This window comes from Cyprinus carpio, chromosome B8 (genome assembly GCF_018340385.1).
Source record: "Cyprinus carpio isolate SPL01 chromosome B8, ASM1834038v1, whole genome shotgun sequence".
Lineage (NCBI taxonomy): Eukaryota > Metazoa > Chordata > Actinopteri > Cypriniformes > Cyprinidae > Cyprinus > Cyprinus carpio.
Window position 1 is genome coordinate 1,977,038 of NC_056604.1, and position 6,905 is coordinate 1,983,942.

The following is a 6,905-nucleotide window of genomic DNA, read 5'->3' on the forward strand; positions in this document are numbered from 1 at the left end:
CAACATCCCAACTACCAGAATACACTACATACTGTTCTACATAGTAACATGTTAAAAAAATTAAAACCATAGCAACAGCATTAAAAATGACAAAAACATCCTTAGCAACCACATAGCAACGCCCTGGCAACCAATCACACCACCATAGCAAAACCCTGGTAAACAATAAAAATGCCCTTATGCGCTACTGCATAGTAATATGCTAAAACTAAAAATACATGCTAAGAAAATCACAAATCCCTAGCAACTACATTAAAACATGGGTAAAAATGTAGAAAACCCTAGCAACTACATAAAAACATGATTAAAAAACACCTTAGAAACTACATAGCAACACCCCTTGAAACAATCCACAGCACAATAGCAACTGCATAGGCGACCTCTGGTAACCAATTTAACAACTATAGGACTACATACAAAATGCTAAAAAAAAAAAAAAAAGAGGAACCCTAGCAACTGCATAAATACATGGTTAAAACACCTTAGAATCAACATAGCAACGCCCTGGAAACAATTAACAGAACCATAGCAACTGCATAGCAACACCCGGACAATCAGTCATACTGTTCTACACAGCAACAATGTCTAAAATAATGCTTAAAAAACCATAGCAACAGCATTAAAAATGAACAAAAACATCCTTAGCACACCCTGCATAGCAACACCCTGGCAACCAGTCACAACACTCAGTAGAGACGAGCAGCATCTCACATCAAACTCTTTCCACATGTACTGCAATCCCACATGAAATAAGGCTGAGCAAACGAGGACTTCTTGGTGGCTTGTTATTTTCTCTGCAGGGCTGAGTGATGTCGGTATGACCTTAGCGACCAGCTGCTGTTTACTAGACTCAGTCCCATACTCCATACTTACTGCTTTTTTGAGGAAGACCTCAAAAGTAAAATCACTCATATCCAAGCAGTAAGGGAGAGGGACAACCAGCACTACACACACACACACACACACTGACAGATAAATCTCCAGAACTCTAACAGTCTATTAAGAGGCTCCATCTGGAAGAACCAGGACATCCCTAAAATAAGCATGCATACATACATATATAATCCAGGAAGATATTACACAAAAGCGCTCCCAAACCTTTCCACCACACAAACACATGTGGGGCCTATAAAGGCTATATGCAGTACACTCTCAGAAAAAAAAGGTACAAAAGATGTCAATGGGGCAGTATCTTTTCAAAAAGTACTATTATGCACCATTTTAAGTACTAAAATATGCATGCTTTCGGTATGCATGCTTTATAAGCACCCTTTACGGTTGAAAAAAGGTCCAAAGGGGTTTCTTTTGAAAGGGTCCCGTCCCAGTGACAACTTTTGTACCTTTTTTCTGAGAGTGTGGCTACAATTAGTCTAAGAGAACTTGATTTTATCATAGTACGGCTGCAACTAATGATTGTTTTATAATCAATTAGTTGGCTGGTTATTTATTCGATTAATCAGATAAAGAGCCTTACAAATACCACGTGTTGCCCAATGCTGTCCTTCAAACAGACTTGCCAAGTAAATGCTATAAGCATTACTGTATGGTGAATATATATATATAGCTTTGCTATACATTATGTGCAAAAGGAGTTATAAAGCACAGTTTAAATGGAGAGTTTAACGGACAAAGCCAGTTTAAATCCCTACACTAAAAAGGTAGATAATAATGAAAACGATAAACAAAAAACACAAACTCAGTGTTAACAGATTCAGTTAACACATTCAAAAATGCTTGAATTACATGTTGACTTTTAACCCTAAATTTAACATCCAATATCAGCAAATGAATATTTCTGCGCTGCATTTTAAATTTTTCCCCCCTCTGTACTGTGTTCAGTCTGTTTGAAGCCCCTGTTATTTTGGTAAATTCATTTAACGCAGACTTTCAGCATAGGCCTTCATGCAAAATAGAAACACATGCATGCAACACATCTGTCAAAGTGCTTGACAGGATGAGCCATGTTAAACATTTTGCTAATGCATTAGTTTGAAGTTTAAAATAAAGCATTCGCATGTTTTGGTCAGCTTGGATCACGACCCTTTCCTGAAGCAGTTCACTCACTCACTGTTTCTTCCACTATTAGATTCATTAAGATTAATTTTGTCCATAGAAATGCATTATTCAGTGGTATAATTTGACGCAACTGGTGGAAGTGTTCCTTGCACGGTGGGGGGACGCGACTAATCACTAATGAACCCGGTGAGATTTTCATTATCGAATTTTTCCATTAGTTGTTGCAGCCCTACTCATAACTCAGTTTTGACAAAAAGTACTTATTGCTTTTCAGATATTGATTTTAGATTTGCGTCTCTATATTTATAAGGTTACTGAAAAATTCCAAGTACAACCAAAATCTATTCTACACACACCCCTAAATAGTCTGAATCGGCCATTTTTTACACTTCTAGGAAAAAATGTTCTGTGCAGAAGAATATTTACTTTCAGAGTGGACTCTGAGCTTTGTAACCTTGCAGATCTTTTTATGCTAAAACAGCAACATTTCCCCACACTCAACTAAAGTTGAAAAAAAAAGAGAAAAGGCATAATAGGTTTGCCATAGTGTTGTATTGTTTTTAGATGATGTCTCATTAAAATGACTTCTATTAACTACCATAAAAGAAAACCTTCTTGCATGGTTAGAATTTTTTTAAAAACTCCCAAAGGGAGGTTCTGGCTGATTTAGTTTCATGTCTGGGGACATCAATTTATGTCCCACAAGTATTACTGCAGTACAGTGAGAGTAAACCCACACACACACACACACACACATTTAATACACAGACAGAGTCATCTGGTAGCTGGTGGAGCCATAAAAACCACAGAGAGTCATGGGCCAATGGCAACAAATGAGAGTAATATTTTTGATTTCCCACTTTAGGTTTAGCCTGGTTTTCTGGATTTCACCCAGAAGGCCAAAAAATCCAGAAGAGCCTGGAAAGAGTTTCTCTTTTAAATTCACAGAGGAAGTACACATCCATTAAAAACAACCTTCCTGCTGAAAAGTGTAGTTTGGAACAGGCTTTTGAACCTACATGCTGGTCCAAGCCGTTTTTTTTTTACTTAGTTCTAGCATCTATGTTGTCGTAAAATGTAAATGTAACGAAACTAGTCTCAACAAGTCTTGCTGGTTAAAATGAACTGATCAAATGAACATCTCAATGGGATAAAAAGTACCAAGCCAAAGGCTTAAAATGCAAATGAAATTAGCTCCAATAATATATTCCATTAAAAATTCAATCTTAAACTAGTTTAAAAGCCTACGCCACGCACAAAAAAAAAAAAAAAAAAAAAAAAAAAAAAAGATTTCAAAAATTAGTATTTTTTTTTTTTCTCTGTTTAGAGTACAAGACAAAAAAACGCAAAAAGTGAAAAAAATACAAAATGCAAAAAAAACACAAAAATAACAAAAACCTCTATAAAATTACTAAAACCTTAACTAAAATGTAACATGAAAGCAGAAATATATAAAAGCCCTTACTCAAAAAATATTAACAAAACTACAATAGCATCTCGGAACATTTTTAAATCAAGAAAACATTTATTTGAAGAAATATGTCTCTTTTTTTTTTTTAGAAAAGATTCGCCAATGCTGTCAAAAAACTAAACTTAATTCAAAGGGAAAACTAGTTTTGTTTTTCTATATTTGTTTTTGATTGTTTTAAGAATGAGGTCACTTACACTCAATCTTTTTCATTCTTTTTAAAAAAAAATAAATTAATCATGTGATTTTTGCTTCTAATTTCCTCAAGCATCTCATTTCTAAGGTTTGTTGGGATACAATTTATTGAAAATAAGACTAAAAATACACTTTTTGTTGTGTGTAATATTGTGGTTTCAAAGCAACCAGCATCCAGGGATCACATGGCAGCAAAACATCAAAGCTAATGCGTGCATTCTTTATATAGTACCTTCTTTGATCTAGCGTTCGATACAGGAACGTATCAACCCATGAAAGTTTGAGGTCGGGACTATCTGTTTGTCTGACTCAAACTCTGAAGGAAAAACATGCATTTTTAAATCACTTTTTAGTGATGTTATTAAGCTATAGAAATGGAAATTTTCTAGTACCTCAAAGTGAACAAAATGAAATAAAAAACATGCACCAAAAATAATTTCCACGGAGTATCTCATGTGTCCTGGCTTAACCCCTTGAAACCATTTACTTTAGGCCATTTGTTCTCTCTGCGAGGGAAAAACAGTGGCTCAAGCGGCAATGGCATCATACAGCAAGAGAGAGCCCTGGGGATTACACCGATCTGTGTGTGTGTGTGTGTGTGTGTGTGGAGAGAGTCTTCAGAAAGTATCCGCTTTTGCAGGAATCCGCACATTTTTCCAAACAGTCCAAAACCTCAAGCTATCTTCTTTGTTCATCTTAGTGGACTTCAAATGCAACATAGCGCCAAAACACACATGCATTCATGCACTATCCTGCGAGTGCCCTTCCCCTCAAGCGATCCATTCAGTCTCTCTGCTGCTCCTCTGATGCACTTTTGCTGAACGTTTAACCTTGAAAGGTGTGCTTTTGATATGCAGGAACTGTATTAAGTTGTTATATAGAAGTCTACACATTAACTGTGCTCAAGTCCTCTTGGGAAGTTCATATTTGGGATATCATAATTGACATCAGATGCGAGTCACTTTAATCAGAACAAGATGGCAATGTAACATTTCTACAAAAATTCAAAAAAAAGACTACTTCTTCAAAATGATTAATAAATGAAGGCACACATCTAAGTGTTTTTTGCCTTTTTAAACGCTTTTTTCTAGTACTGAAGGTGTGCTGTAAATTTAATATTATATATAAGCTGATAAAGCTAGCTAAGTTGCATGTATAAAATACATGCACAATAATTACAATAAAATATGCATAATGATTCAATTTTAACAATAAACGACAAACCTTCAAAGACAGGTTAATCGATTGTCCAAGCTTTTGTTGAACTCATCTGTTCACATTGATTCAACTTTTTAAAATAATCGTGGTAAACAGCAAAACTTTTTGTTGAAAAACCACATTACCCATGATGCTGTGCAAAAACTTCCACCAATCAGACAGCCGCATAAAGCAAAGCGCAAGAGAGATCTTTAGCTCCGCCCACTCCCACTGTGTAACGCTGTGTAATTGAGTCAATCTGTGCTCTCAAAATAACTAAATATTTGTAAAGCTATTTTGTAGGAAAACTTACAACCAAAAAGCTTTAAATTAATAGTTTTATTTTTCTCGTCATATTAAATTCAATTATATCATTTGCAATGCTTCATGGACTGTAGTTCTTTCCCTCATTTAATGGTTAAGTTCACAGACTTGTATCTTTGCCCTTTTGTCTGTTTTCAAAATTTATTGCTTCACATCAAATTTTATAATGTTGTGACTCTCCTCGTAGCTGGTTGGTTTGGTTCATAGAGTATAATGCTTTAAGAAGACTTTTAGAAACCCAAAATAACTAAAAAAAAGTGGGCAGGCACTAATGCAGTCTATTGGCGATTGGTTCTTTATTTAGAAGGCGGGGCTTATTCTGTGTTGCAGTTTCTCCTCATAGTAAAAGCACACTGTCTTAGTATTTCTTAAGACTTTGCTTGAATGCACCTGACATGCTTAATTACGAACTTCCCAAGAAGGCCTGAATGCACCGAATTTGTGGAGGCTTTCATTCAACATTTGCAACATGACTTGAATGCACTGATTCACATTTCCAATTTTCACATTTCACAATTCAAATCCACTTCACATTAGTAAACACATGTCTCTGTGACTCACCTGTGTCTTGTCTGAACTGATGCATGGACTGCAGGTCTATGACGAGGGTGCGAGCTGCGGATCCACCTGCCCCAGTATGACTGTTCCTCGTGCGTCTCCCTTCAGGACGTTTTCGATGTGATGGCAAACAGCAGCGCTGTACGGCCTCCAGCGGCCGTGTTCATTTAGCCATTCCCAAACCACCACCCTAGCCATGCTCTGAGACGAGTATCCGCCTCCCAGCGACACCAAAGCCCCAGCGCCGGGTCGAGCCATTCGATTCAACTCCACACCAACAGCAAACAGAATGGACTTCGTCCCAGTATACGCAGGGAAAAACGTTCTAAGAGAATGTTCCTATTGACACATTAACACATTGTGAAGATTCAAAACTCTTGATTTTGCTTAAGAACGAGGTAAAAAAACTGCAAAAGTCGATGCCCTCCTGCAGCAAAACGATTAGACGCTGCTCTGTTCACATGAGGATCCGCTGCTGTAACTGAGTTTGCCCACATAAACCAGATTAGTCTCTAGTATTCCAGCTCTGGAAGTAGCTGATCATGCCTCTGCGAATACTACCATCCGCCTCACAGAATAATCCAAATAGATGATCAAGATGGAGTCGGTCACTGCTATGATGCTCAGCATAATCTACAGGTCCTGAAGTCCAGTTATCTGGTCTAGATTCAGTTGAAGGAGAGACACGCTGCTCTTGGACAGGACTGCCAGATTTGCATCCACGAGGGTCTGCAATACTATTCATATATATGACGACAGAAAAAGAGAGGAAAAGCAGCCCAAAAAACTAATCATAATCAAACTTCATTTTTTGTGTGGTTCCCACTATATGATTGTAGAATTTTCCATTAAAAAATAATATAATTCTATCATGGCTGCTGTGTCTTATCACTTTGGAATTGGTTGTTGTGTTGTTTGTTTTTTGAGATTATTGCATGTTGCAGTAACACCTCTTGCATTGAGAATCTGTGATGCTTTGATGCGAAAATATTTAACTGTGGAATACACGTATTTGAAAATCTGGAATCTAATTCATGCAGTGTTAAAATCAAGAGTAGTTTTTTTAAACATCGCTTGAAGTTATCTCATATATGAAACTCCTGTGCCCTGGCATGATCCAAGCTTGTTTTATAAGTTTTCTAAAATG

At 36.8% G+C, this 6,905-nt stretch overlaps 1 pseudogene; it reads right to left on the reverse strand.

Moving 5' to 3' along the window:
* Window positions 1-6,150, reverse strand: part of LOC122134543 — a 47,120-nt pseudogene extending 40,970 nt beyond the window's left edge.
* Between the last annotated feature and the right edge of the window lie 755 nt (window positions 6,151-6,905).